Genomic DNA, 17,727 nt, shown 5'->3' on the forward strand with positions numbered 1-17,727 from the left:
TAAAACAGAGCACAAGCCAAATTTGAATTAAAATAGGAACAAGCAGTTTAATAAGAAATCGGCAGAATAGAGCGTGCAATTGGAGCAGAAATAAGGGAAAAAGGCTAACCCAGGCCAATGGATGTTAAACCTAAGTTTAGCGGAAGCAGGGCAGCAGTGATTCCTAGCAACACCCGCCAGTGGCTCCATTGAGACAAGCCCTAACAAACATGACATAGCCAAGAACATCAGAGGTAGATACAGGGTATTTTCAGAGTAGTAAAGGTTCAGAGATGGTGGTTCTCATGGCTATGACTTAACTGACTCACCATGAACGACGACGGCGACAAGGAATTCCGGCGATAGCGGCGGCAGAGGAACGGTTCCTCCCCTTTGCGTCTCCTTTCTCACACGTCTCGTTCTCCTCTGGCTCTCCTTCTCTCCAATGACAGTGACTACTCCACTCTCCTCCACGGCGGTGCCGAAGCTCAGGACGGCAACGCGAGCTCAGGCTTCATAGACGGGACGACGGTGATGGCAGCTCTTCCCTCTGACCTCCATTGCATCTCTCTCTCGACGCCTCTCCCTCATCCCTGTTCAACCGGCACCAGGGCGGACTCCACGGAACGGCGGCGACAGGCGGGCAAGGTGCGGTGGCGGCGGCGGCGATTCCAGGCCGACAGTAGCACGCGATGAAGGAGGCGGCGGTGAGGCAGCAGAGCGCAGCTTCCTCTCTCCCTTCTCAGCTCTCCGTCACGTTCTGCTCTCTGTTTTGCTATTGAACATTATGCTGAAGGAAGGTTGGAAGGAAGTGGGGTGCGACTGAGGTGAGGGAGCTAGGGTTAGGGTTTCTGGGATTTGGGAATTAGGGTTTCTGATTCAATTTGGGAATTAGGGTTAGAAATTAGGGATTTTATAAAGTAATATGGATAGATATGAATGGATATTTTGATAAAATAGAATAGTAGAGTAATTTTAAAATCAAATATACTTTATCAAAAATATTTAGGAACATTATTTATCAACATATGGCTAAGTGCAATCAATTATTTCTAATTTACATTATAAAATGAACAAGTTAATTATATTTTGTAAAGTACAATTTAAATTCAAATATCAATTTTCTAGATTAAATCATATAAATCTCTATTATTTTTCTATCTCTGAAACTTTAATTTCAATTTATAAAATAATTTATTATAATATAAATTGTACATAAATATTAATTGACTTAAACTTAAAGTATTTATAAATATCAATCTAATCATTTCTAATAAAATAATTTCTAGGAGTTCAAACTAATAAAATAAATCATAATTTATTCATAATAGAAATTTCTTAAATTTAATTATATAACACCTTCATTACTGAATTCTAATTTGAAATTATATAAAATAACCAATTATAAGAATGTACACAAATATATTAATTAACTTAACTCCAAATATTAATAAAACTAATTTAATTTTTCTTAATTGATTAATTTATAAAATAAGATATCAAATTAATAAAATAAATCATAACCTTTTCAGAAAAAAAGTTACTTGAATTAAATTATACAATTCTTTCTTATTTTTCAATTACTAAAATTATACAAAATATTCTATTATAGTAAAATTACTTAAAAATATTAATTGATTCAAAATAAAACTATCTCCGAATCTATTTAATTATTTCTAATAAAATAATTTCTAAAATCATAAAGTTTAAACTCAATAAGGTAAAATCACAATTTATTTATATTCAGATTTTTCAAAAATGCGGGATGTTACATTATTGGTGGTAACTTTACCACTAACGTTGGAAGCTTGCTCCCATTCCACGTTAGTGGTCACGTTAGTAAGGCTAACATTGCTGCTAACGTGGCTCTTCTTTGCTTCCTTTGCCCTGAAATCAAACAAACAAGGTGCATAAAAGCTTTGTTTCAAGTCATGAGATCAGGCATCATCCATTTTATCATTGAATTCATGCATAATTCTCATGAAATCATGTAAAGTTTACAATGTTTTCTTGAATCAAGATGTAAGTGTATATTCACCCAAAACTTGCTTATTTACTAAGAAAATGCATGAAGCTACCCTAAAATAGTAAAGAAGAAGGTCAGTGAAACTGGCCAAAATGCCCTGGCATCACAACACCAAACTTAAAGCTTGCTTGTCCCTAAGCAAGTACTGAAACATAAGAATGATGAATGAAAGAACAAGAGAAACAAGTCCTTATTATAGAAGTCAAGTTCTTGGTCTATGGGGTTTCATGCATAGCAACTTAGGTTCATTCCTTTACTGGTTTTCAGGTCCTTATCATGCTCTTGAATACTCGTTTGATTTCATCCTATGAGATCCTTATTCATTGATCTCCCCCTTCTTTTCAGGGTTTATTGCATTCTTAGGCTAAGTGCTTTGTGAGGGGGCAACACTTTAAGATAAGCTTTCAGTCAACATTCCCAAACCAGTTGGTTGAAGGTGCTAGGTGTTGAAACACCCCTAAGGACCTACTCCCTCAAGTCTCTCTCCCCCATACATGCACACCAGAGGCATATGATTTGTTATTTTCTTTTCTTGAGGCCTTGGTGTCCAGCACCTCTTTGGGTTACTCAGTGTTCTGTAGCAAGGTTGCTCTTGATAGTGGATTTTCAGTTGATAATCCCGGGTTAGTTAACCCAAGTTACCAAGTGATGAAGCACTCCTGAGAACTTATTCATCCAAACAAATCCTTTGCACAGGAACACCACAGACACATCCTTCAAGATTTAAACCCTTGGTGCCTAGCTTTATTTCTTATTCTTTTTCTTTCTTTTTCAAACTCTCACTGTTCTCTTTCCTTTTTCTTATTAGGATCTTGTTGTTTATATAGTCTCATAGAATGTGCTTCAAGCATATGATTCAGAACATCTAGTTGCCTGTATACCTTGTTGGTGAACCAAATTAGCTAACCAATTACCACACCACAAACATTGAGAACTTACTTCACAAGATGAACCCCAGTCTAGTTTTTCATAACATTTTCTTTTATTTAGCTTAAAGGACAAGCATACATTTAAGCAGGATGAAAATGAAAACAAGGAACTTAGACCAGCACACAAAGACAGAATTGAAAATTCCTAAGCTACTATGGATGCATGTTCTATTTCATACATGATCTTCCTTATTTTAGGCTTGAAAGAAAGAAAAGAAAACGAAACTCCACCACCTTTTACTCATGGGGATGCTCATGCTCTCTCTTTTGTTTGTCCTCTTTGTGTCCACTTGTGTTTCCCTTGTCCATGTCATTCTGGCTCTTTTCCAATCTTCCAGTGCCTTCCTTACTGATTCATGACTCTTTCTGCTCTTTCTCTTTCCTCTCGTGCTAATTCATCCTTTACTTCTTCATATCTTGTGATCCCAGGGTGCAATATAGGTAGTTGTCCGACTAAGTATCCGAGCCTGGCTTGAGTGTTCATATGATATCTAGTCTCACTCATATAGACTCCTTCTGATAATGCTCTGTATTCATCGAAGAGATCTGCCTGTTCTCTTTGTTTCCGATGTATCTCATGAATGTGCGCACCTTGATGTGCTTGGATGTTGATTAGCTTTTGGATGGCTTCTTGTTGTTTATCTTGCTTTTGGTTCAACTGTGGAAGGATTCACCCCACTGTCTCCCTTGTTCCATTTGCTGCTCCATCAATTGCTTTTACCACTCTCCTTGTTGATTCATCCATCTAGAGAATGATTCTTCTTGGCGATCCATCATTTGTAGTTGAAGCTCCTTCTGTGCCCCTTGATTCTCCAAGTATTGCCTAGACAAGCCATCAATGGCTTCTTGTAATTGGTGTATGTCTAAAGTGGCTAGGGCTTGCTCCTCTAGGTTTTGTCCTTCTACAGCTTGATGGGCTGCCCTATTTCTTAGCCTTCGTTGAGGTAGGAGAGATGCAACAGAATGCATCCGTCGAACAGTAAGTGGGATGCCAACTTTTATCCACTCGGGGTCTCCATCTTCGAACACCACCCCAGCCTTGTCGCACAGACGGAAAATGGTGCTGGAGTAGCCTAACCTTCCTCCAGAATCACTTTTCTCAGCTAACTTCCGAGTGCCTTGAGCTATGAGTTCGTGAACCTTTATCTCTCCCCCTTTGAGTATACATTGCACCATTGTTGCTCTCTTAAGGTTCACCTCTGAGTTGTTTCCGGCGGGAGGATGGATCTCCTTACAATTTCAAACCACCCCTTTGCTTCAGGGGTGAGATCCCCTCTCTTAATGAATTTGGGCTTCCTATGGGAATCTCGTACCGAATCTGCTCCTTGTATGCAGATATCTTTCACAATTTGGTCATAATTGGGACAGCTATCTATTCTGGATTGATAGCTATCTTCTGCAAATAGTATGGTTTATAGCTTTAACACCCTCATGATGTTCATGGGACTAAAATCCACCGTTACCCCTCTTACAAAGCTTATATAGGATTCATCTGCCCTATCATACCTGACGGCGTTTGCATAAAACTCTTTCACAAGAGTTGCGTTTACTTTTGTGACCGGATCAGTGAGGAGCTCCCATCTTCCCTTTTCCACCTTTTCTGTGATTTTGGGGCACTCAGTTTTCTTGACTTGAATGCCTAGCTCATATATGATCTCTTTATCAGCCATCCACCTAAATTGTAATGCATGGTGAAAAGTTCTAAATTTCTTTTCATCAAAAGGGCGTTGCTCCATAGGCTCCTTCCCTTTTCTTCTTTTAGAGCTCGACGATGCCATGAGTGACCTTGGATTTCAAATTTATAGAAGTATGGATGGTTGCATCTTAAAAGATGTAGCTATGAAAGTGTGTGAAAAAGCTTTCGATGGAGGAAGAAGTTTTGAGGGTGCTTTCCGGAAGTAAGAAATGTGAGGAGAGGGTTCTGGAATGTGGGACGGTACAGAATGAGAGGGCCACTTTTATGGAAGGGTAATGAATAAGTGGAAGGTGTGGATCAATCTTTATGGGTTAAGGATGAACGGTTGGGGTTTGGCATGAAATGAGCACAAGGATTACCACTTTTATGAGGTTCTTGGTTCGGTCTCCAAGGATATCCTTCTTCCAATGTTGCATGGCAACACTTCCCAATGTACCCCTTTTGAAGACATGTGTATAGTCCCCTTTTGGGAAGTGGCCGAACCCCCTTCTCAATTTGTCTCATCAATTCTGTTCAATCCTTCCTTCATTTCCTACACAAGACAAAAGGAAAGCAAAAGTTAGCATTGAATTTTTGGTGGCAAAAGTTAAAGAGTGGACTGGCTACTTTTTAGATTTTTGTTTTTAAACATCTAAATGCTATCCATGAACGCAAACCAACTGACCTATTTAGTGTTCACGTATGCAACATTTGTGACCTCAAACTTAGTTTGTGACCATGTAGTGTAAAAAGAGTTGATTAAGGTTCTAAGATTAACACGATATGAATTGTGTTTATGTCCTCTTAGTGTGCCTTGAACACCAAACTTGTTGTTCACTATATGTTGCATATAAGGGTTCATCTAAATGTTTGTCAAAGTTGAATTGGGATTCATGAACCTTGCTTTATTAACTACTTTAAACACCCTAAAAAAAAGGATATAAAACATGGGTTGCCTCCCATGAAGCGCTTCTTTAGCGTCATTAGCTTGACGTTTAGCCTTTGTTAGGGTGGTTGGTAATGCCTCAAATTTTCCCCTCTCGTAGTGAATCTATCTCTGTTGGCTCCATTAAGAATCTCCACATGTTCCAAGGAGAGAATTCTGCTAATGGTGTACACTTGAGGTAGCTGAGATGGAATGGTGGGGAGATGAGGTGGAATAGCTGGGAAATGAGCAGAGATTACTTCATCCCCTAGAGAGAAATCCTCTGTAGGGATCTTTTTGTTCCTCCATCCCCTTGGTGCCTTCTTCCTTGTTTTTTTAATGCTACCCTGCTCCTTGTGGCATCTTTTTCTAGGAAAATTTTGTTGCTGGTCTCATATGACTCTGGTGGGTTTAGCTTCTCTTGGGTTTCCCTTAGTTGTTGTGCCTTCTGACAGTATTCTTTCTCAACGAAAGGGTTTCCCAGGGGTATTGTTTGTGCTTCAGTACTTGTTTCTTCCACCTGTGCCTTATTGTGATCCTCCCTTGATTCCTTGTTTTCTTGATCTGCTTCTTGTGAGGGTTTGAAGACATTGAAGGTAAGTTGTTCATTATGTATCCTCAGTATTAGCTCTCCTCGCTCCACATCTATAAGTGCTCTGACTGTGGCTAGGAATGATCTTCCCAATATGATTGGATGGAGGTGACTCTCTTCCATCTCCAAGATAACAAAGTCTGTGGGAAGGAAGTAGTTTCCAACCTTCACCAACACGTTCTCAACCACTCCTATTGCTTGTTTTTTAGTTTTGTCAGCCAACTTGATGATTACATCCGTGGGCGTTAGCTCATTGATCTGAAGCTTTTTCATGAGGGATAAAGGCATTAAGTTGATGCTTGCTCCCAGGTCACAGAGTCCCTTATCAATCCTTATTTCTCCTATAGCACAAGAGATGTGAAAACTCCCTGGGTCCTTTCTTTTTGTAGGCAACTCTGTTTGAATGAGAGAACTGCACTCCTTATTCATCACTATTGTTTGCCCTCCCTTTAGCGAATTTTTCTTGGTCAGCAGCTCTTTCATACACTTAATGTATGAGGGCATTTGTTGGAAAGCCTTAATGAATGGTATGTTTACATGGAGACATGCAAACATGTCAAGGAACTTTGAGTACACTTTCCTTTCTACACCCCACTTGAGTCTTTGGGAAAAAGGTGCATATGGGTTCAGAATCTCCTTCTCCCTTAACTCCTCCTTCTGTGTGGGGTTGGTTTCTTGGTCACTCTCTTCTTGCTTCTCTACTGGAATATTTCGAGAGTGTTCTAATGGTTTGTTCAGTTCTTCCACACTCCCCTCATCACTTATAATGATCATCTTGCATTCTTCCCATCTTACTTTCTTTGCTTCACCTCTCGGGTTTTTCTCCATGTCACTTGGGAAGCTATCAGTAGGCTTAGGAATCTGCTGAGAGAGATATCTCACTTGAGACTCCAGCCTCTTGATGGTGTCTCTCTGGTTTTTTATATTAGCTCGTATTTCATCCTTGAACACTCTATTGTCTTGGACTTCCTTGCATATACCTTCAAGTAGAGTCTCAATTCTGGAGAGTCTATCTTCGGATGGTGATGGTGGGTTGAGGTTGGAAGGGTGAGAAGGGCCATTTTGGTTTTGATATGGATGTTGAGAGGTATTATTGGGTGGGTGTTAATGCGATCTCTGTGTAGAATGTTGGTGAGTTGCATTGTTGTTGGGGTTGTGACATCTCTGGTCTTGGCCTTGATCTTGTTGATTTCCCCACCCAAAGTTTGGGTGGTTCTTCTAACCAGGATTATAAGTTTTGGAGTATGGATCATGGGTCTATCTAGGTGAGTTCCCAATATAGTTGGCTTATTCCCGGTCATTCTCTTCCTCTGTATTTACTCTTTCTTGAGCTGCTGATGAGGTGGTGACTGCTGCAATTTGGTTTCTTTCCATCTTCTTGGTAAGGTCAGCCAACTACTTGGTGATCATCTTGTTTTGAGCCAGCAGTGTATCCATGTGGTTTAGCTCCATCACTCTTCGAGTGTTGCTCCTTTCAGAAGCATAGAAGTAGTCATTCTCAGCTACAGTCTTGATGACATCTATGGCTTCCTCAATGGTCTTCTTCTTGTTTAGAGATCCCCCGGATGAGTGGTCTACTGCCTTCTTTGATTCATAAGAAATACCCTCATAGAAAATGTGTAATTGTACCCATTTATTGAATATGTCTGGCGGACACCTTCTTGTTAAGTCCTTAAACCTCTCCCATGCCTCATAGAGAGTGTCACCATCTTGTTGCCTGAAGGTTTGTACCTCAGCTCTCAACCTGTTGATTCTTTGAGGATGGTAGAATCTCGCCAAGAATTTGTTCACCACATCTTTCCACGTTGTTAAACTCTCCTTCGGGAAAGATTCCGTCCATTTAGATTCTTTATCCCTGAGTGAAAAGGGGAACAAAAGCAGTCTATAGGTGTCAGGATGAACACCATTAGATTTTACAGTATCACATATCCTTAGGAAGGTGGTTAGATGTTGATTGGGGTCTTTTTGGGCGCTTCCTCCGAATGCACAGTTGTTCTGAACCAGGGTGATGAGCTGGGGCTTTAGTTCAAAGTTATTGGCATGTATGGTTGGCTTTTGGATGCTACTTCCACAATTTCCTGGGTTTGGATTGATGTAAGAGCCTAGAACTCTTCTCTCTTGCCCAGCATGATTTACTGGGCCTTCTCTGGCATGGTTGTGAGCTTCTTCTTCATGGTGATTCTCCATATTCTCCTCCATGTCTGTTTTAAAATACTCTTCCTCTTCCTCAACACCAACGACTCTCTTCCCTCTTGCTTCCCTCCTTCATCTAAGGAAGGTCCTCTCAGGTTCAGAATCAAAGGAAGTTGAAGTCCCGCTTCATCTACCTGTCATACAACCAACAAAGCAAAAAGTAAGAAAGAAAATAAATGAACAAATTACTCTTGTTAGAATGGCTGTTAGTGTGAGTGGTGCAATGTATCAAACAGTTAGTGGGTTAGTGCCCTAAATTGTAAACAACTAAGAAAAAAACACAACAAACGGGCTAGGGAAAAAGGGAAGAAAATAACTAAAATTGAAAGTAAATCACTCAGATGGAATTAAACAAAACAAAAGAAAATTGCTCAATCTAATTATCCTCTAACTTAATCATTGTCGATACAAAATTAATCCCCGGCAACGGCACCGTAAACTTGATGCACGGAAACTTGTCTCTCAACAAATTTTCCTTCGTCAAGTATACCGAATTGTCATCAAGTAAAAACTCACAATAGAGTGAGGTCGAATCCCACAGGGATTTATTGGTCAAGCAACTTTAATTAGAGGAATGTTCTAGTTGAGCTAAGCAGAAATTGAGTTGAGAAATTGCATAAAATTAAATGGCGGGAAAGAAAATAACAAAAAATGTATGTGCTGGAAATAAATGGCGGAATGTAAATTGCAGAAAGTAAATTGCAGAATCTTAAATGGGGATTTAGGGAGATGAGCATAAAAGTAAATGGCAGAAGGTAAAGAGAATGGGTAAGATCAGAAATGGGGGATTCATTGGGCTTAGGAGATGTTGCATTCTCCAGATCAAGTTCATTCTCATCTCTTCCTCAATCAATGCATTCATTGATCTCTTTGGCAATCTTAAGTGATTGGATCCCAATTCTTTCGTAACTCAATCTCTCTAAGCTTGAACAATTGCCCAATTCCTTGATTTAATTGCTCATGGGAAGAGATGAAGTATGGTCACTGATTATACCACATGTATTTCCAAATCAAAGTGTTGGTAGGATTTTATGTCACTATATCCATCCAAACCCCAATTTGGTCCAACATGAGAAAGCAATTCTAGCATGATCTCCTCATCCCTTTTCCAAGGCTCATAGGAGATCCAATTATGGAGAGTTTCTTTCCCAAGACAACTAACTGATTGATTTAAGATCGAAAGCTTTCTAGTAAATCAAGAGAAAAGAAAGAAGAAGAAGAATGAAAACTATAATTGATCCATCAAATTACAACAGAGCTCCCTAACCCAATGAAAAGGGGTTTAGTTGTTCATAGCTCTGGAAATGGAAGATGATAGAGAAGAGTACATTCTGAAATTAAACTAGAAGTTGCAGAGAAAGTAAAATGTACAAAGTGTAGTTCCCCAAATTATCGATTTTTTTAATTCAAAACTATCCCTATATATACTACTCTTCTGATCTTCTAGTTAGATCTTCAAGTCTTAGATATGGGCCCTTGATCTTTAGTTGAAGCAGTTCCAGTCTTCAGTGGGCTCAGCTTTGCTTACAGAAAGAATGTGAGTTAGGCATAGTAGGATGTTAGTTAGGACAATAGTGGCGTTAACGTTAAGTGTAAACTTGGGTTCGAAAGCGTTAGTGACGATTACTTTGTTACTAAAGTTCCAAACCAGTTGATCCACGTTAACTTCAACATTAGTGGTACTAACTTAATCACTAACGTAGCCTCTTAGCCCTTTGCAAGCGTTATTAACACTTACTTTTACCAATAACGCTGCTCTTTGTCCCTCTTTCTCACATTAATGATCCACGTTAGTGTAACTAACGTGGCCCTTAACGTGGGCATGCCAAAACTTGATGGCGTTAGTGACACTTACCTTTGTCACTAACGCTTCAAAACGTCCCTTCCTTCTACGTTAGTGCTTCACGTTAATGGCATTAACGTGACCACTAACGTGGGTGTGCTTGCCATCTCCAACGTTAGTGACAAAAGTTAGTGTCACTAACGTTGGCATATCATCCCTTGCTCCACATTACCATTCACGTTAGAGGTCTTAACGTGACCACTAACGTAGGCAATCTTGGCTTGATCCAGCGTTAGTGACAAAGGTGAGTGTCACTAACGTTGGCTATCTTTTCTTACTCCACGTTAGAGTTCACATTAATTAGATTAACGTGACTCTTAACGTGGCTATATGTGGCCTTTTGGAACGTTAGTGGTGCTTACTTTTACCACTAATGTTGGAGCTTCTTTTCCCTTCCACATTAGTTCCCATGTTAATGTAACTAATGTGGGTGATGATGGCTTTCGAAGGCGTTATTGGTGGTAACTTTACCACTAACGTTGCAAGCTTGCTCCCATTCCACGTTAGTGGTCACGTTAGTGAGACTAACGTGGCTGCTAACGTGGCTCTTCTTTGCTTCCTTTGTACTGAAATCAAACAAACAAGGTGCATCAAAGCTTTGTTTCAAATCATGAGATCATGCATCATCCATTTTATCATTCAATTCATGCATAATTCTCATGAAATTATGTAAAATTCACAATATTTTCTTGAATCAAGATGTAAGTGTATATTCACCCAAAACTTGCTTATTTATTAAGAAAATGTATGAAACTACCCTAAAATAGTAAAGAAGAAGGTCAGTGAAACTGGCCAAGATGCCCTGGCATCACTTGCATCATCTACCCTTTTTTCTTATCTAAAAAGGACCATAAAAGAGCATAATCTCATTTGATCATTGCAATTCAGGAATTAATTGATGAATATTATTGTACATTGCTTTAAAATGGGTTGTGCTGAATTTCAGGTGGAAAAAAGCATCAAAAAGGGGAGAAAAACAACAAAACAAGCTGGGCGTGTGAAGCTGGCGTGCCACTTGGAACAAACGCCACAAAATTGTATGGGCGTGGCACGCCAGGAGCTGGGCATGGCACGCTAGTATTTAAGTCCAGAGGGGAATCTCAAGCAATTATATAGGCGTGGCACGCCAGTGTAGTTTTCCAGAGAGCAATAATGAAGGCCACTAAAGGGGCATGGCACGCCAGGCTGGGCGTGGCACGCCTAACCCCTCACATACTATGGGCGTACCACTTGAGCCATGGGCGTGACACGCCAGTTCATCACTCTAGAAGGGATCATCACCTGGGCGTGCCACTTGGTATCGAAGGCATGGCACGCCAGCTTCAAAATGACACTTGGGCGTGCCACTTCATGAGCCAGGCGTGGCACGCCAAGCTTAAGAAAGCCGCAAATGAATGGGCGTGTCACTTGAGCAACATGGCGTGGCACACTAGTACAAGATTCTAGAGAAGACGTTGAAATCCCAAAAGGCTGGGCGTGCCACTTGGTATCGAAGGCGTGTGATAAACCCCATATTTAGAGTTTATCTTGTTCTTGATTTGGGAAATTTCATCACCTTTTACACACATTTATTCAATGAAATAGCATGGTTTTATGATTGTCTCCTAATCTATGCTTAAGTGTGAAAATATGCTTTCTAGGCCCTTAATTAGCTAAATTTAACTCACCTTTGATTCCACTAGATGTCTTGATTTGTTTGTTAGTGATTTCAGATTGAAAAGGCTAGGAATGGACCAAAGGAATGAAGAGAAAAGCATGCAAAGTGTAGAAATCATGGAAAAGCCAAAGATTCGAGAAACATCATCCACGCGCACGCGCACGGTACACGCACGCATGGATTGCAAAAACTTCAAGGGGCGCACACACGCACTGTACGCGTACGCGCCGATGGGCGCACGTGATTTTTTAAATAAAAAATGTGCCCAGCAATTTCAACACAAGATAAACCCTACAAATGTGGTTTATCAACCTCCCCACACTTAAACCAAGCATGTCCTCATGATTAAACCAAGAGAGAAACAAGGGGTATCAACATTTATTCAATGTGAAGTAATCTAAATGCAACCTAAACTATATACATCTATCTATATGAATGCGACTAAATGCAAAATGATTCTACCTACTTGGTTAAAAATAAATCAATCTCCAGGACATACATGCACAAGTAGGGCTAAGGTCCCATGACGACTCATGAATCCTACCAATTTAAATATCAAAATGAAATTCAAGTAGACTTGCAAAAAGAACGCTCATGAAAGTTGGGAATCAAGGAATTGAGCATCGAACCCTCACCGGAAGTGTTTGCACTCTAGTCGCTCAAGTGTGTAGGGTCGATTCTCTCAATTCTACCCTAATTATGCTTTCTAGGATTTGTTTTTCTTCTAACAATCAACATATATTTCATGCATGCATACAAGTATCATGAGGTCTTTTCTTTAGGTTGTAATGGGGCTAGGATCAAGGTAAGGATGCATATTTAGTTAAGTGAGCTTGAAATTTGAATCTTTGATAAGCTTAAACTTCCCACTTAACCTATGACATCCTATGCAATTTCAAAGCTAACCTAACTACCCATTTTCTTCTCACTTTTCCACACACTCATGTATTCTTTTTTATTTTACAACACTTATGCATTGACCCTCATTGAGCTTTGCTTGGGGCATTTTGTCCCCTTTTATTTCTTTCTTTTTCTATATTTTTTCTTTTTTTTTTCACATTTATTATATTTTTTCTTTTTTCTTTTATTTTTTCTCATTTTTATTTCTATATACAAGATCATCAATGCATAAGGTTTTACATTCATTACACATGAGCATGTACCCAATTCCCAATATTTACAACAAAAATACAAAACTACCCTTTTATTCACCCAATGTGCCAAGATTTCCCACACTTAAATGACACACACAATAGCCTAAGCTAATCAAAGATCCAAATAGGGGACTTTTATTATTTTTCGCTTTACGGCTTGTAATGTGCTAAAATTAAAAACAAAGTAGGTTAATCGTAGGCTCAAATTTGGCTAACAAAGGAAGATAAAAGGTAAGGCTATTTGGGTAAGTGAGCTAAATGAAATGATGGCCTCAATCATATAAATGCATGAATACACAAAATAATGGACATAAAAAATCAAACAAATCAAAGATTACAATCATAGAAAGAGAATAATGCACACAAGAAGGAAAATAAGTGGTTATAAGATGTAACCATGCCATTAGGCTCAAATCTCACAAGATTGTGTTCTTAGGTCAAAACCATGTTCCAAGATATATTCTTTCAAGCAAGTTCAACAAAAAATTTTCAAATTGGTAGGGTGCCCTAAAAACAGTTTCTTGGAAAAGAAATCATCACCCAAACCAAGTAGTCACATTAAGAAAGAAGTGGTAAAAATATGTACAAATTCTAACTAGCATGCAACCTAACATGCAAAGCAATAACTAATCTAACATTGGTGTTGAAAAAAAGGAAATTGTTACCCATGGAGATCAGTCGAACGACCTCCCCACACTTGAAGATTGCACCGTCCTTAGTGCATGCAAAGAAGATCAATGTGGATGGGTTGTTACAATTGATGAGCTCCTTCAAATGATTGTGCAGATGACTTGTTTGTTGCTCCATTTAGAAGCTTTTCCTTTTCTTCCTTCTTGGTGGCCAACCTAAAAGGAAAGAAAAAGAAAGAAAATTAAGCCTACAACAAAGATATTAAAGCAAATAGAACATAGGCGGGGGCTAATGCCAAATAAGAGTATGGTTCTTTACTACATGGTAGCTAAGCATGTGAATAAGAAAACAATGTAAGCTAAGGCATATCATGAAGCTTGATGCAAGAGTAAAGTCAAAGCATGAAGGAGCATATTGAGCATCAAGTTCAAGTAAGAAAAAGTGGGTCATGAATGACAATATGAGGTCATATCAATACACAAAGACACAAGAGTCATACAAGATGAAGCATTGATTTAAAAGTTCCATTACCCATCAATATCAAACAAGTTAAAAGGAACCAAAATAATGCAAGAAATTCTCAACAATTGAGTAAGAGAATTCAACACCATTATTAAAATAAGAAACTCGAGAAAAAAAAAAGTAAAAACACGCTATAAAAACAAAATGAAAATCCAAAGAATAAAAGTATGCGAATGCAATGGACAAAAGAAAATGGAAAATGAGAAAAAAAAACTCTTTTTTTTTACCGGTGCAGATGCGTCATGCACGCTTACGCGCCGATGTGCATTTTGGCCTAAGGGCGCGTACGCGCCAGGTGCGCGCACGCGCGGGTGAGGTTATGCTAAAGGCATAGTGCTGGCCCAAGATTGGCCCAACTCTCTAGAGCATATACCAGGTGGGCAGGTGGCGCTATCGGCGCACGCGTGCACAGTGTGCGTACGTGCGCATTGCGCAATTAGCATGATAGACGCGTACGCGCCAGGTGCGCGCACGCGTGGATTGGTTTGTGCCTTAGTCTCAATATTCGCACAGTGCATGCCTAACTCTCGGATTTTTGGCTGGGGGTGAAATTTTTGCATCCACGCGTACGCGTACATGGCGCGTCCGCGTGGATGGTCGAAAATGCTTGATGCGCGCGTACGCGCCAGGTGCGCGTACGCGTGGATGGTGCTCTGTTTTTCAAAATTTTTCTATGTTTTTGCACCAATCCAAGCATTCCAAACTTCCAAAAAGCTACCAAAACACCCTAAAATCTTATTTAACATATTATACTACCAAATATACTCAACAAACTAACCAAAAACAAGAATTTAAACCAATTATCAATATGTACAAAAAGAGAAAATGAAAAGAAGTTACCATGGTGGTGTGTCTCCTACCTAGCACTTTTGTTTATTGTCCTTAAGTTGGACTTATGGGGAGCTCCTCTCAAGGTGGCTTGTGCTTGAAGCTATCTTGGAACATCCACCAATGCTTGGTTCTCAATTGTGCCCCAAGATTCCTTATTTGTTGCACCAAGTGTTGATGGAGTTCTTCACAAACTTGGGGCTCCCAAAGTTGATCCTCCTTGTGCGATCCGGGATTCCACACTTTGATTTCACACCCGTCTTGAAGTTGACTCTCATTATTAGCCCATCCGGGTGGTGAACAAGGTGAATTCTCTATAAAGTGACCAACAATCCGTCTAGACCCACATAGGTGAGCACTACTCCAACCTTTATATCTCATGTTTGATGTATCAACCATAATGAACCTTGATTTGCAACGCCAACCACGTAACATCTTTCTTTTACGCTTCATCCCACAAAGTTCCCTAAGTTGGCCATCCGTTTCAAGCAAACCATATTCAAGTGGGATAATAAAGCTAATAGAAATGAATTTCACCCACTCAAATGAAGGTGTAGATGGCAACCTAGGCAAAGGTGATTCCAAGGGTCATAACAAAGCGTATCCCATCCTCCTTTTTCTAAGGACTTCCACCTCTTTACGAGATTTCTCAAATGTAATCCTTTGTTCAACAATACTACCTAAGCCTTTTCCCTGACACAAATCATAAATGGGAGGATGATAGAAATTTACCTCCACATTACCTTCAAATTCACCGAGAGAAGGTTCTTCAAGCTCAAAGGATTCTTCACCACTAAGACTTGGTGCTTGATCTTCCTCACCAAGGGAACTCAATTCTTGCTCTATCCCATCCAAGTCTTCAAATGGAATATGCTTTGGAATATGTTCACTTTCCTCCGTAGCATCAAATTCGATCTTCTTGGAGGGATTTTCTTCAACTATATGCTCTCATGGAGGCTCCGCATCTCCTAAGTCTTCAACTAATTCTTCCCTTTCTTCAACAATTATAGCTTCCTCCAGTTGTTCCAATACAAAGCAACTTCCCTCATTCTCCACCAATCTCTCCTTCATGTTACGCTCCTCATTTGATTCTCCACATGTAGCCATGGGAGTTCCTTGAGTGTTCAAGCATTCGGATGCTAAACGGTTTACCACCTCGTCCAAGGAGGCCGTGAATTGTTGCACATCCCTTTTCATCTCCTCTTGTCATTGAACAAGAACATCAAGGATGTCATCCATTGGAGGTTGGGGTGGTAGGAAGTGTTCATCAATTTGGGGGAAGGATTCATGGTAGGAAGGTGGTTCTTCTTGGTAGAGTTGTGGTGGTTCAATATTTTCCATTCTTTCCACTTGTTGCACAACACACTCCATGGTTGCTTAAAATTGATCCAATGCTTTCTTGTGACGATCCCTTGACTCTTGTTCCTCTTGGATATCATGAGTATGATCATATGGCTCTTGGATTGAAGGACATGAATATTCTTCCATGGGAGGTTGTGGTGGAAAGTAGTATTCATCTTGTGGTTGAAAATTTGCATGCATTGGCAGTGGTTTATCTTGGTAATAGCATGGAGGGGGTAGCTCTTGAAAATGTTGATGTTGGAAGGGTGGTGGCTCATATGGCTCATATGGTTGTTGGTAGGATGGATATGGATTAGGGTCATATGAAGATGGTTGGTGCAAAGAGGCTTGTGAGTGTGGTAGATGGCTATGTTGAGGATATGGCTCATAAGCATATGGTGGTGGTTCTTGAAAGTCACAAAGAGATTCACCATAGCCATTGGATTGATATGCATCATAGAATGGATCTTGTTCATAGTGCATTGGTGGAGGTTGTTGCCATGAAGATTGATCATATGCATATGGCTCCTCCCATCTTTGGTTGTCCCATCCTTGATACACATTCTCATTGTAGACCTCATTTTCTACAATATAGTTAGAACCAAACACATACCCAAAGTGAGAATTCATAGTGAAAAGAGAAAATAAAATTCAAAAGCTAATAGAAAAATAATGAAACAAAGTCCTAAACTAGCAAAGACTAGTAAGCAATCCAAAAATCAAGCTATTCACAATATTCACATATATACAATAACCAATAACATAACACCATTGCAATTACCCGGCAACGGCGCCATTTTGATGAGAGGACTTTTGTATGGTTTAGAATTCACAAATGAATTCTCGTTGCAAGTATAGTTTCTAAACAAACAATAGTCCTTCCATACAAAAATTTAGTTGTCACAAGTAACAAACCCCTAAATTTATAAACCGAAGTATTCAAACCTCGGGTCGTTCTCCCTATGAATTACAAACAAATGTTCTTGTTATTGGTTATGAAGTATAATTGGTGTTTTTGAGTTAAGGAATTAGGAATGTAAATTGCAAAAGAAATAAACTAATAACTAAGAAAGCTCTTGGCAAGATGTGAGAACTAGAAGTCCCATCCTAATTATCCTCCTCAATTGTGATCAAAATTATCCATTGCTATAACTTAGTTAACCTCTAATCATGGAGGAATGTCAAGTGGATGAATCAACTTGATTCCACAAGTCCTAGCCAACTCCCAAGGGAAAGACTAGCTTTAGTGGTATCCAAATCAATTAGCAACTTCTAATTATCAATCTACAAAGGAATTAGATAACTCAAGCGTCACTAATTACTCTACCAAAGCCAAGAGGGGAAAATTCTATACTAAAATCCAATCAAGCATTTCATCAAACATTTGGAAGGCAAAAAAGGAAGCATAGTAAATTGATAACAAAAATAGAATC

General features: G+C 39.4%; 1 long non-coding RNA gene across 1 annotated transcript; it reads left to right on the forward strand.

Annotated features, from left to right (window-relative positions):
* Positions 437-16,000, forward strand: LOC110267952. Its single transcript, XR_002355937.1, has 3 exons — positions 437-627; positions 2,543-2,548; positions 15,990-16,000. It is a non-coding gene; the product is annotated as an uncharacterized LOC110267952 (long non-coding RNA).

This window comes from Arachis ipaensis, chromosome B10 (genome assembly GCF_000816755.2).
Source record: "Arachis ipaensis cultivar K30076 chromosome B10, Araip1.1, whole genome shotgun sequence".
In the NCBI taxonomy this organism is placed as follows: Eukaryota; Viridiplantae; Streptophyta; class Magnoliopsida; order Fabales; family Fabaceae; genus Arachis; species Arachis ipaensis.